Source organism: Thalassophryne amazonica, chromosome 16 (assembly GCF_902500255.1).
Source record: "Thalassophryne amazonica chromosome 16, fThaAma1.1, whole genome shotgun sequence".
NCBI lineage: Eukaryota > Metazoa > Chordata > Actinopteri > Batrachoidiformes > Batrachoididae > Thalassophryne > Thalassophryne amazonica.
In genome coordinates, this window is record NC_047118.1 from 63609664 (window position 1) to 63624181 (window position 14518).

Genomic DNA, 14518 nt, shown 5'->3' on the forward strand with positions numbered 1-14518 from the left:
GGCCACTTTATTTGGTACACCCTCCTAGTCCTGGGTTGGACCCTCTTTTTCCTTCAGAACTGCCTTAATTCTTCATGGTATAGATTCAACAAGTTGTTGGAAACATCTCTCAGAGATGTTGGTCCATATTGACATGATGGCATCACACAGTCGCCAATTCAACTAGTCTGTCCATTCTCCTCTGACCTCTGACATCAACGAGGCTTTATCATCTACACAACTGCTGCTCACTGCATATCTCCTCCTTTTCAGATCATTATCTGTAAACCCTAGAGATGGTTGTGTGTGAAAATCCCAGTAGATCAGCATTTTCTGAAATACTCAGACCAAATCGTCTGGAACCAACAACCACACAACATTCAAATCATTCTGTGTCAGGCAGCGAGAACTTGTGGCACAGAAGGTGGAGGACACAAATGCAGACCCACAGGCAGAGTTGATGGAATAATCAGAAAAACTTTATCAGGAGGCAAAGCAGTGGTTCGGTACACAAGTTGGCAGACAGCAAAAGCGGAGGTACAAGCAGGCGTGAGACAAAAGGCGTGGTCAAAAAACAAGCAGGGTTCAGTAACATGAAGAGACTAAGTACTTGGGCTGAGGCAAAAGCAGATCCGAAAGACAAAGCAAGGTCGGTACACGACAAGGCAAAAACAGGACAAGACAAAAGGCTGGGACGTGGATACAAATGATTGCAACATACTGGTGAGGTGGTGCTGAACTCAAAAGACTTAAATAAGGCAGGTGGAAAATTAGAGAACAAGACACAGGTGTGCAGAAGGTGCTGGAAGGGGGCGTGACCGGGGAAGACAAAGGCAAGTGCAAGAGAGTGGAGTAGGACAAAAGCAAAGTGAACAGGGGCAAGATACTAAAGTGACAGAAAACCCAACAGTGCAAAACGTGACATACTTGACAACCCATAATAAATGCGAACAAAATAAAGGGGCAAAACTAAGAACTAAGGTGGCGAGTCAAACAGTGGAAAACCAGAAAACAAATGATAATAACTAAAACTAGAGGGGACCTGATATGGGAAAGTGAATACAATAAACATGACAAAACAAACTATGGACTGAATAGAAAATAAATAAATGAACAAAAACAAAACCAGAGACTACAGAATACAGGTAATGCAAAGAATGACTAAACCACAAATAAATGATAAACAGAGAATTAAATTGGTAACAAAAGCATTACACAAAATAACAAAATGAACAGAACCAAAACAAGACTTAACTGACAATGTAAATAGATATGAAAAATAAAACCATAAAAATCCTCAGCATACTGTAAGCCTAGACCCAAATAAGGGGAAAACCCGACATGAACCCCAGGCCGGGGCAAATCCTGACATTCTGATGTTCGGTTTGAACTTCAGCAAATCATCTTCACCGCATCCAAATGCCTAAATGCAGAGTTGCAGGAATGTGATTGCCTGATTAGCTATTTGTGTTAACAAGCAGTTGACCTAATAAAGTGGCCGGTGAGTGTATAATCTATAAAGCAAGAAACGTCTGTGTGTGGGTATGTGACTCGCATATCTATCGGGCTGTTTGTCAGATCGACTTTAGCTTACAGATATGGTTTGTTCACAGCACGATGATGTGCATCCTTTATGATGAAAATTTTGGGGATTAATTTACAAAACGTTTATTTTGAAACCTTAGTTTTGATTAACATTGTAACATTCGTACTTCCAAGATGGAGTGGCTCACTGATGTTACTGGTAGTAAAGTTAAACAACACTAGATAGTTCATGTTGCTCACGCTGTTTCACAATAAAATGTTTAAAGCCAGCATCCCAGAAAATATGTTTACTGTGAAAGGCATGCTGTCAGTGTTCCTTGTGACTGAGTTTAACCTGACATGGAGATGTTAGCTAAAATCCGTTTTTTTTTTTTTTTTTTTTTTTTTGATAATGCCAACAAATTTCCCACTATTTGTACAAAGTTTCAGTAAGTACATAAGATTAATAAAATATTATATTTTTCCACAATTTGTACAATGTTTCATGAAGTACATAAGATGAATAAAATATATTTTCCCACAATTTTTACAACGTTTCATTAAGTACATAAGCTGAATAAAATCTTATATTTGCTTGTTCAAGTTTAAATAAACTGTGTTCAGGAGGTGGGACACTGATTTGCTGTTTCAAATATTCTAAATGTTCTGTTTAATTTTGCCTGACTCTCTTCCGAGAACCTGTGTAATAGGAATCCTTTTATTTTCCTATAATTGATAATAAAACAGATTTTTAAAAAATAATATGAAATACTATATTCAAATAAAAACATAATATGACATAAGTCCACCTCATTGTACATCCCACCTTCAAACACAGCCTCATATGTCCATCCATAAAAAAATCGACTTAAGCTCCCTATTTTCTATAGGAATAAAAACTTCCTATGGGCACTGCACTACTGCAAGATAAAGGAAAGGAATAATTAGAAGAAAGACACATTATTGTTGTCCTTTTGGTTGCTCCCATAGCAGACAGAGCACAGATCCACATTGGGATTTGGCACAAGTTTTACACCAAATTGTCCATTTAATAAAATCAGCTAGTACAGTAATCCACAAAGAGTTAGTCAGTGAATCAGTGTGTGAAAGTGGTTTAATGCTGTGCCAGTGTTGTCGACTGAACGGTCACCCCTAAAAATCGGTCCGCTTTTTGCATCTGCGCATGCGTCATTAGCTGTGATTCACAGATTGAAACCTTGTTTCTGCTTCAAACTGCATTCCAGTCATCATCTATCTCAGCGACAGATATCTGAAGCTTTTGAACAACAGTCATTTCCACATAAATTCAGCATTATTTCATCATAAAAGGCGGCGGAAGCGATCAGAGTGCTGCGGCTAAATGAGCTGCTAGCTGATGCCTTTCAAAGCATCACGGAATTTCGCCAAGTTTCTGCTTAAAACGGCCCTGTTTCTGCTTAAAACTGACTTTAGAATGATTTTACCTTGTTATCTGATGGTTAATAATCCCATTAATCCATTTGATCACTTTGGGTGAAGAGACTGTGTCTTAGACGAGCGGCGGAGCTCCGAAATGACGCATGCGCAGATGCAAAAGGTGGACCGTTCAGTCTGCGACACTGGTGCCAGCATCTATAAGCCATGTTTACAGCAAGAGTAAAATATGAAAAGGAAAGAGACTACAAACCCAAATTACAAACAACTATCCACAAACAGATAACATGCAAAAGTCAAATTTAAAAGCATCACAGTTCAGTCAAAATACATCACACAAGTAGTCACTGTGAACAGGCCATCTGCTTTCAAAAAGATGAAATCTCTCCAGCAAATAGTGAAAACTCATCGGTCAAAGACCATACAGTTTCATCAAAATAACACAAAGAACAGGGCCCAGGACAAGGTCTTACTTGTGTTATTTTGTGCCTGAGAACTCAGTTTCCTAAACTGTATATTTCACATTCAACAGCAACATGTGCATAGGTAAAAACAAACAAATAAATAAATAAATACAGCAGCTTAATCGTAGTTTAACTGTACAGTGGGTAAAATAAGTATTAAACACATCACCATTTTTCTCGGTAAATATATGATTTTATAAAGGTGCTATTGACATGAAATTTTTACCAGATGTCAATACCAACCCAAGTAATCTACACATATGAAGAAATCAAAACAAACAAGTACAACCCCAATTCCAATGAAGTTGGGACATTGTGTGAAATGTAAATAAAACAGAATACAATGATTTGCAAATCCTCTTCAACCTATATTCAATTGAATACACCACAAAGACAAGATATTTAATGTTCAAACTGATAGACTTTATTGGTTTTTGTGCAAATATTTGCTCATTTTGAAATGGATGCCTGCAACACAATACAAAAAAGCTGGGACAGAGGCAACAAAAGACTGGGAAAGTTGATGAATGTTTAAAGAACACCTGATTGGATATAATATAATCAGAAGATTCAGAGAATCTGGAGAAGTATCTAGACATAAGCAGCAAGGCCGAAAACCAACACTGAATGCCCGTGACCTTCGATCCCTCAGGTGGCACTGCATTAAAAACCGACATCATTGTATAAAGGATCTTACTACGCGGGCTCAGGAACACTTCAGAAAACCATTGTCAGTTAACACAGTTCGTCGCTACATCTACAAGTGCAAGTTAAAACTCTACCATGCAAAGCAAAAGCCATACATCAACAACATCCATAAACGCCGCTGCCTTCTCTGGGCCTGGGCTCATTTGAAATGGACAGACGCAAAGTGGAAAAGTGTGCTGTGGTCTGATGAGTCCACATTTTAGATTGTTTTTGGAAATCATGGATGCCGTGTCCTCCAGACAAAAGAGGAAAAAGACCATCCAGACTGTTATGAGCGCAAAGTTCAAAAGCCAGCATCTGTGATGGTATGGGGGTGTGTTAGTGCCCATTGGGCAAATTACACATCTGTGATGGCACCATCAATGATGAAAGGTACATCCATGTTTTGGAGCAACACATGCTGCCATCCAAGCAACGTCTTTTTCAGGGACATCCCTGCTTATTTCAGCAAGACAATGCCAAGCCACATTCTGTACATGTCCACAACAGTGTGGCTTCATAGTAAAAGAGTGCGGGTACTAGACTGGCCTGCCTGCAGTCCAGACCCGTCACCCTTTGAAAATGTGTGGCGCATTATGAAGCCCAAATACGACAATGGAGACCCCGGACTGTTGAACAACTGAAGTCGTACATCAAGCAAGAATGTGAAAGAATTCCACCTACAAAGCTTCAGCAATTAGTGTCCTCAGTTCCCAAATGCTTATTGAGTGTTGTCAGAAGGAAATGTTTAACACAGTGCTAAACATACCACTGTCCCAGCTTTTTTGAAACATGTTGCAGGCATCCATTTCAAAATGAGAAAATATTTGCACAAAAACAATAAAGTTTATCAGTTTGAACATTAAATATCTTGTCTTTGTGGTGTATTCAGTTGAAAATAGGTTGAAGAAGATTTGCAAATCATTGTATTCTTTTTTATTTACATTTTACACAATGTCCCAACTTCAATGGAATTGGGGTTGTACAGAAATTAAGTTATGGGTAATACAATGGAATGACACAGGGGAAAAGTATTAAAAACACGCTTACCGAAATTTATTTAATACTTCTTACAAAAGCCTTTGTTGTTAATGACAGCTTCAAGACACCTCCTGTTTGGAGAAACTCATCACAGACATTGCTCAGGTGTGGTTTCGACCAATTCTTCCACATAAGAAGAATGGGTTACAGAAGCTTCTGTGGACCTCCTCTATGAACTCTGATCTTTAGTTCTTTCCATTAACTTTCTATTGGATTCAAGTCAGGTGATTGGCTGGGACATTCAAGCAGCTTTATTTACATTCTCTGAAACCAGCTGAGAGTTTCCTTGGCTGTGTGTTTGAGATCATTGTCTTGCTGAAATGTCCACCTTCATTTCATCTTCGTTATCCTGGTAGATTGCAATAAATGTTTATCAATAATGTCTTGGTACATTTTTCCATTCATCCTTCCTTGAATTATATGAAGTTTGCCAGTGTTGTATGCAGAAAAACAGCCCCACACCATAATGAGCCACCTCCAAACTTCACTGTTGGTATGGTGTTTTTGGGGTGATGAGCAGTGCCACTTATTTTTGTGTATTATGGCATCCAAAGAGTTCAGTTTTGGTCTCATCTAACTAGACTATATTCTCCCAGAATTTCACAGTTTTGTCTAAATGTTGTGCAGCAAACTTTAAACAAGCTTCAATAATGGAGTCTTGTGTGGTGAGATTGCATACAGGCCATGGCAGTTGAATGCATTACTTATTGTTTTCTTTAAACAATTGCACTTGCTAAATCTAGGTCTTCTGAAGCTCTCCACAAATGGTCCTTGGCTCTTGGAGAACTCTTCTGATCATTCTTTTCACTCTTCACCTAATTGTGCCCAGTTTAAGGTGAAAGGATGTTCTTGCCACTTTCACTTATGGCCACAGCAGTCCTCACTGGAACCTTCAGAAGTTTAGAAATCATTCTGTAAGTAATGGCATCAGAATGTTTTGCAACAATAAGGTTGCAAAAATCTTGGCAGAGCTCTTTGTTTTTACCCATCATGAGATTTTTCTTGTGTGACACCTTGGTAATGAGGCACCTTTTTTTATAAGCCATTAGTTGGGACTGACCCAGCTGATATTAATTTGCACTGACAAGGGGCAGGACTGCTTTCTAATTACTGACAGATTTCGGCTAGTTTCTTGCTTTCCATGTCTTTTTGCACCTCCCTTTCTTTAGGTGTTCAATATTTTTTCTTGTGTCATTTCACATTATTACACATAACTTACTTCATGGACATCTATGGTTTGATTTCTTTGCATGTGTGGATTACTTGGGATGTTACCGACATCTGGTGAAACTTTCATATCAATAGCACCTTTAGAACTATATTTACTGAGACAAAAGGTGATGTGTTAAATACTTATTTTAGCTGCTGTACATGTTGTATGTGTGCTTGATGCTTCAATAAAATCAATAGAGGTAGATTTTTCAAGTTATTTTACCAAAATAATTAATAGGCAAGTAAAGGCTGCGTTAGTTTATTGATGAACTTAGGAAGTGTGGGGTTGGCAGGGATATTTTGGCTTTCAAGGATGGAATGGAAGAAAATTTTGGGGAAGCCCTGATGCAGGGGTGCATTATGCAAATGGTTCTTCACAAGGATAGAAGAATAAGAATGTGAGTGTGTGTTAGAAGGAGGAAAACGGCTGTTATCATGACTTATGGGTTGGACAGCAGCTTCCTACCAGGCAGATGGTTTCACAGTGGAATGCTGTTTTCTTCAGTCTGAACAGGGTGGAGGAAAAAGGAAAGAAAGAATCGAGGCAAAGAATGCAAACAAGGAAATGAATCTCCACTTAAAAGGCTGAGAGAAAATAGGCACGTCAGAATAAAAGACAAGTCGCCTGGAGGTCGTATTTGTTTACACTTTCCATTCTGTCACTCTGAGCCTCCTCCTTTATCTGTGACACAGCCGGTGATCCCGCGGTGACTCACCGCTCTGACGCGCTCTGAACCTGCTTCTGGAAGAGCGCCAGCAAATCCAGCATAATCATTCCCAATAGTGATAGCCTTTGGGCACGAACGGATGCTGTGGGTGGGAAATAAACGAGTGACACTTCACATCCAGACGTGGTGACAGCTGAAGAAACAGCTCGCGGTTTTACCCACACTCCCTCCTCACAAAGGGAAGGCCGTCTTCCTCGTTAATGTAAAGCTCGGAGCAATCTTGGCGGCTTGCGGTTCAGGCCTGCATTCAAAGAGCACCCTGACAAAAGTGGACGACTAACAAGACGTCGACCCTGATTCTTATCATGTTTGCTTGTTTCTTAACCCTGACAGCATTTGTTTTCCTTCTCTTCTCTTTATTGGTTTATTTCCGTTAGCAGCGCCACACAAAAGCAAACAGTTCGAGTGAAACGGTGAACATGGACAAACCAGATCTAGGTAAAGATGTAGATCTAGACACTGCTGATGTCACCAAATATTTTGTTCTCACACACGCCGTCAGCTCACCAGTTGTTTGCTGTGTTTCACGATGATAGCACCAGTATCTAGCTAACTATCAAAGAATGAGACAGCAAAGTAGCTCTACAAACAAACTGCCACACATTTCATCAGCAAACATTTCACGTGTCAAAGCAAAAATAAAAAGACAATTTGCTGAGAAGGCAATGTTTATTAACTTATAGCATTATTTTTGCTAAATCTAGGCAGGGCTCCTTATTGCATCAAGCAAAGCAGAAAGAGACTTGTATTGTAATCTGTCTGTCCACAGTGAGACTGCTAAAACACAAAAAGCAATTTCTTATTACAACACAAGTCACGTCGACATCAGTGGTTGCTTCAGTTAGTAAATGGATACTATTTTTTTATAGTTATATATTTGTCCCCGTGACCCAATCCTGGATAAGCAGTTGAAGATGTATACAGTATGTTCGTGATTTTTAAATTTCTGCTGATAGATGATGAGCTGAAACAAACACATAAATACATAATTGGGAGCGACTGGAGGGCTCATTTGTTTGGATTACTGTAACACAACAGGTGCATTTTTCAATGTGAGCATATAAAAGAGAGAACCGCTGCAGTTCCATGTTACGTTTTTCAACAACCAAGCCAACAACCACTTTTTCTTTTCTGACACAGATCTTTCGAGATATGCATTTTCTATTGCTCAAAAAAGTCAGTCCGTACATCCTGTCCGGTCATTTGCAGGTTTTATTTTTCTTTCTTGAGTAGACTTGCACTTTGACTTGGACCAGCTTGCATGAATGTGCTTATAGTCTTTATTTTTTAAACTGATAGACTGATAGACTAATTCAGTTTTGGAGGTGATCTGGAATATATTCTAGAACTAAAATCCAGAATATCTGGCACAAAGTAAGTAAGTAAAATGTTGTATGATGATGTTAATGAAATTTGGTGTGCAGATGGATAATCTCAGAGAAAAAGTATGTATTACTTATACGCTGCCCATGTGGATCCACTGGCTCTAGAGTGGGTAGTATTTATAAAAGAGGTAGCTGACATTTTTCAAGGGTGGTAATACTGTAAATTATCCAAAGTTTTTATAATGAGTTGAAATGGCATGTAAGTCAGTTTTTAGAAAAAGACCTCATCCTTTTTATTTTCTGTTAATTACGTATTTTTTAATGTTAATTCGCTGTCTTAATGTATTTATAAATTGTTTAGGTTCTTGTTATCATAAACACTGTATTATTATTATATTTTATTTATTATAACTTCTATTTTGTCATTTCATTTTTAAATGGACCACAATGGAAATAAGCGTTTTCACTTTCTTGTATCATCCATGTATTTTAACTTATTTACAATCATATTATGTACTCTCATTGAACTAACTGAATAAAATTACGCATGCAATATATAGATTATTTACCACACTCCCTGGGTTGGCGTGTGAGTCTGGAATGTAATTCTCAATATCTATTGTTCTGTGTTATTAGCTAATTTTCATAGTTTCTTCAAAAGTATTAGTCCTATCAATGTTCCATTATGGCGACATTCATCCTTTACCCAAAATACGTAAGCATACCAAACAGCAAATGTCAGCTCTCCCCAGTTTGTCCGTGTTTGAAATTGCACACATGCATGCACACATGTACTGTACACACTTATTTTTACACACCCACAAACACAAATGGTGGCGGAAGACATCAAACGCACAATTGTTCTCACTCATGATAACGTCAACATGACACTTAACTAAACCAACTAAACCAACTGAATGACAAAAATACGAACAACACTGTAAAAATAACATGAACCACAATAACAACATTTAAAACCCCAAAACCCACTGATCTGCATATAACACGAAATAGCTCATTGACCAATATTTTTTGAAGCAAATCGGCCCCCCCATATTACCACTCGCATGATCCGCTCCTGAATGGCCTTTTCTACCGATCTTTCACCAGGGGCATGCAATTTTATTCTTTGTGATCTTGCCAAATAAATGCCATAAACTGCACAAATCGCCAGTTCAAAGGCTGTGGACAAACATTTCATCTGTGAGTATGACTGAAATGGAAAGTAATGAACAATAATTTGAAGAGTTCTATCCCTAATCCCTTATTCCAACATATAGGCATAGCTAATAATAATAATAATAATAATATTAAGTGGCTTGTATGTAGTCACATGTTGAGTTTTGTGTTGGACAACCTATTTTAAGACATTTCTTAGGTCTACTTGTGCATAGTTTTAGAGCTTTAGGCATTATTGCTATGAGCTTTATTACCAATATTCGGCTGAAGCTCATAGAGCTGAGTAATAATCATTGTCATTGCAAGGGAAAACTAACTCTCCTGTAACTAGTTAAGTGGTGATTTATTCTTTCAGTGCAACTATTAAAAAATCCACTATTGGGGGAGGTGATGGTCTCATGGTTAAGGCATTGGGCTTGAGACCAGAAGATCCTCAGTTCAAATCCCAGCCTGACTGGAAAATCACAAGGGGCCCTTGGGCAAGGTCTTTAATTCCCTATTGCTTCCGGTGTGTAGTGAGAGCCTTGTATGGCAGCACCTTGACATCGGGCGTGAATGTGAGGCACTATTTGTAAAGCGCTTTGAGTGTCCTCACTGTATATATATATATATATATATATATATATATATATATATATATATATATATATATATACACATATATATATACACATATATATATACACACACACACACACAGTTGTATGCAAAAGTTTGGGCACCCCTGATCATTTTCATGATTTTCTTTTATAAATCATTGGTTGTCTGGATCAGATATTTCAGTTAAATATATCATATAGCAGATGAACACACGTGTGAACACACAAGTGAAATGAAGTTTCTAGTATTTACAGAAAGTGTGCAATAATTATTTAAGCAAAATTGGGCAGGTGCATAAATTTGGGTACCCTTGTCATTTTGCTGATTGAATACATTTAGCACTAATTATTGGAACACAAAATTGGTTTGGTAAGCTCATTGACCCTTGACCTCCTTACACGGGTGAATCCAATCATGAGAAAGGGTATTTAAGGTGGCCATTTGCAAATGTTTCCCCTCTTTGCATCCCTTCTAATGAGTGGCAACATGAAAATTCAGTAAGGTATATGTTATATATTATATTCCAATTCTAAGGTGGAATTATGCCCAGTATACAGAGGTATATCTAAATATCTAAAAAGGAAGAGTAAAATAGGAGAGTAGAAAAGTAGAGTAGAGCCACTTATGTGCCTGGTCTTGAGAACCAGGGATGGCAGGTTATAAAGTTTTTTTATCCCATGGGAGCCTCTAAACAACTCTCAAATGATCTGAAAACAAAGACTGTTCAACATCATGGTTTAGGGGAAGGATACAAAAGCTATCTCAGAGATTTCAGCTGTCAGTTTCCACTGTGAGGAACATAGTGAGGAAATGGAAGACCACAGGCACAGTACTAGTTAAGACCCAAAGTGCCCTGCCCTCCGCTGGGCAGGGCACTTCAGAATAACACTAACAACACTGTAAAACTAAATGAACCACATTAACAACATTCAAAACCCCCAATACCCCAAACTCCCATGGTGCAATGCAGCACAATGTCCATTGTTCACTGGTAAGCTAATAATCACTAATGTCTTCAAAATATTTGTCCTATCAACTTTCCGTTTTTGATCGTTCATCCTTGACCCAAAATACATAAGCTTACCAAACAGAAAATGTCAGCTCTCCCAGTTTCTCCGTGAGCAAAGCCAAAGACACACACTCATGCATGCATGCATATACACACACACAGAGGCCACTTGACTATTATAATATAGTCTAGTGCATTGCCCGTGTGGATCCACAGGTTCTCGATTGGGTGGTGTGTATAAAATAGGTAGTTGTCATTCTTCAAGGGTGGTAATAAGTATGCAAAATTTCTATAATGATTGTACTGGAAGTGCAGGACATGAAATGAGAAGGTTTTGTGAATATTGTATTTATTATTTGGCCACATTTAGTTGATGTCATGTTTTACAACTGGCAAGACTGAGATATTTCCTTTGTTCGGAGCTTGTTTGGTTACCAGGGCTGATTAATGGTGAATTCAAAGTCCATTGTTCACTGTTGTTATGTAATATCCCTGATTTCTCCAAAAATATTAGATCTATCAACTTTCTGTTTTTGCAGCATTCATCCTTGACCCAAAACTCAGAAGCATACCAAACAGCAAATGTAAGCTCTCCCTGGATTCACCATGATCGAAGCTCCACACACACGTACGCATACAAAGAGGCCACTTTGCTTTTAACATACAGAAGATATTTGAATTTGATTTGGAACATATTTTCAAGAACATACGATGTATGTCACTGTAATGCATCTTTCCCGAAAAAGAAATCTGCAATCTTAATTAAATAAATATATAAATAAACCTTGCACTTGTGTTAATTCAATTTCTTGTGGGGTTTTTTGTTGGTTTGTTTGTTTTTTTTGTTTTGTTTTTGTTTTTTTGGAAGAATTACTCAAAAATGTTTTGAGTAATTCATCAAATTGAGCAATTTGGTGGAACTGATCAAATTTGTTGATCCCAAAGGAGATTTGGATGATTTACTTTTAGCTTCTCCAGGTTTTAGTCAGGGTCACCATAGGAGATTCAGTGTGGAGCCACATGTTGTTGTGGCACAAATTTTATGCTTGATCCCTTCTGGAAGCAACTCCAGATATAAAAGCAGAATAGGGAACTTTGGCCTTTGAACCGGGACCTTCTTGCTCAGAGGTAAACATGCTAACTGCTTTTGCACCAAATTTGGGTATAAAGATGTAGTAAGAAATTACACCTGGATTATACTGAACATTGAGTGAATGCCATGAGGACTCCTAGAACCCATGGGCACTGCCATTTTGAATGCAAGGCACTGTGCATACCATCTGTTTCATCCAGCATGAGGACCCTGTCGCGGCATCATCACTTCCGGTTTGCTTCCACATTAGATCAGTCACCGATGTGCTAAGCACATTGCTAAAACCTCACAGATGAAGTACCCAGATGTGGTACTGACCGAAAACATGTCTCAGATTTCAAAGTAAGTATTGTGTAGTGCCCAAACAATTTTAAATTTAAGCAAATAATAATAATAATAATAATAATAATTAAATAAGCTGACAAAAGCCAGCTTAATCAAATAAGATGAAGAGTTTTAGCATGCTAATGCTCCCCCAAATCCATTTTACTGAAAAAAAAGTCTGAAAGACCTAAATAACATGGTGAGATGGTGAGGAGCTTCATTCATTAATGTCAGTGACAGAAACATATCATTTACTGGTGTTGTAAATTACATTGATCATTCAATTATCAGGCTGGTTGGTCAGAAACTGTTGGACACAAGTGCACGGCTCGAACAGGCATCTCTGGTTGTAAAAAGGCTTTACTTGGTAGGATAGGCAGAGGTCGGTACACTAGTAGGCAGTCCAGAAAAAAGAGCAGTACAAAAATCATCAGGCTGAGACATGGTTGATCAAACAGGTAGGACTATGGAATGCAAGGTACAGAGCTGGAAAGAGGGCACAAGGCACATCAATTTTGGCGAGGAGCAAATGTACCAAGTGAGCTTATATAACCCCAGGTGACAATCAGCAAATCAGAAACAGGTTTGCAAAGCACCAGAACAAGGGCATGGCCAGAGGGAGGGAAACACCCATCTAGGCCATGGTTCTCGACTGGAAAAAGGTACCTTGCCCTCTTCAGGTCGGTGGAGTGTCCTTGCCTCAAGTGGATAAGTTTAATATCTCGGGGTCTTGTTCACGAGTGAGGGACGGATGGAGCGTGAGATTGATAGACGGATCGGTGTAGCATCTGCAGTGATGCGGTCGCTGCATCAGATCATCGTGGTGAAGAGAGAGCTGAGTAGGGGGGGCAAAACTCTCGATTTACCGATTGATCTACGTTCCAACCCTCACCTATGGTCATGAGATTTGGCTCATGACCGAAAGAACGAGATCGCGAGTACAAGCGGTCGAGATGTGTTTCCTTTGCAGGGTGGCTGGGCGCTCCCTTAGAGATAGGGTGAAGAGCTCGGCCACTCGGGAGGAGCTCGGAGTCGAGCCGCTGCTCCTCCACGTCGAAAGAAGCCAGCTGAGGTGGCTCAGGCATCTTTTCCGGATGTCCCCTGGACACCTGGTTTCCGGGCACGTCCCATTGGGAGGAAGCCCCAGGGAAGACCCAGGACATGCTGGAGGGACTACGTCTCTCAGCTGGCTTGGGGACACCTCGGGGTTCCCCGGAGGAGCTGGGGGAGTGTGTGTGGATCGGGAGGTCTGGGCGGCTTTGCTTGAGCTGCTACCCCCGCGATCCAGTTTTTTTGTTGCAAAAGAGGCTATGAGCATATTTGTAACAATCATAATTGTGAGCCAAGTTGGATTGGTTGATTACATCACAGTGCAAATTACATATAAAGTTAAAAATAAACTGTTGCCACAAAATGTCAGGATCTGTTTAAACTCAGGGACTCCAGTTATATTTGAGAGGAATATTATTTTTGAGAAATTTAAGGAATGGAACTACTGCAAAAACTCATTGTTTCTGTTAAAGGTGTTAAAATCCGGAATAACAATTTACAGTTGTAACCAAATTTTTCAGTCAAAACCTATATTAATCATCTCCTTGGACCAAAAGAATGCCATTCTGACCAAAAAAATAAAGGAAATTTTTTCCAGTCGAATAAGTGTCGGACTGGACTGGACAGATATTTTCAATTTCAGACCAATTTCCTCTATTTTGCATCTCTGGGATCCATGGATGTCATTCACCGAAAAAAAAAATGCAGAATAGTGTCTGAATAAGTAACTAGTAACTAACCACCTTCACCGGTTGGCTTTGCCTTAGTTATATAGGAGGTGCACAGAATAATGACTTAGTCGTCATTCTGGTATAAAATGTCAGTTGCACTGAACAAATCTTCTCTTCAAACAAACAGTGAACTGAATATAACCCTGAGCAGCTCACACC

At 39.0% G+C, this 14518-nt stretch overlaps 1 long non-coding RNA gene across 1 annotated transcript; it reads right to left on the bottom strand.

Annotated features, from left to right (window-relative positions):
- On the bottom strand, positions 1 to 14265 carry LOC117528296. The gene is made up of 3 exons (XR_004565725.1): positions 14254 to 14265; positions 11042 to 11049; positions 1 to 179 (listed from the first exon to the last, which is right to left on the bottom strand). It is a non-coding gene; the product is annotated as an uncharacterized LOC117528296 (long non-coding RNA).
- Between the last annotated feature and the right edge of the window lie 253 nt (positions 14266 to 14518).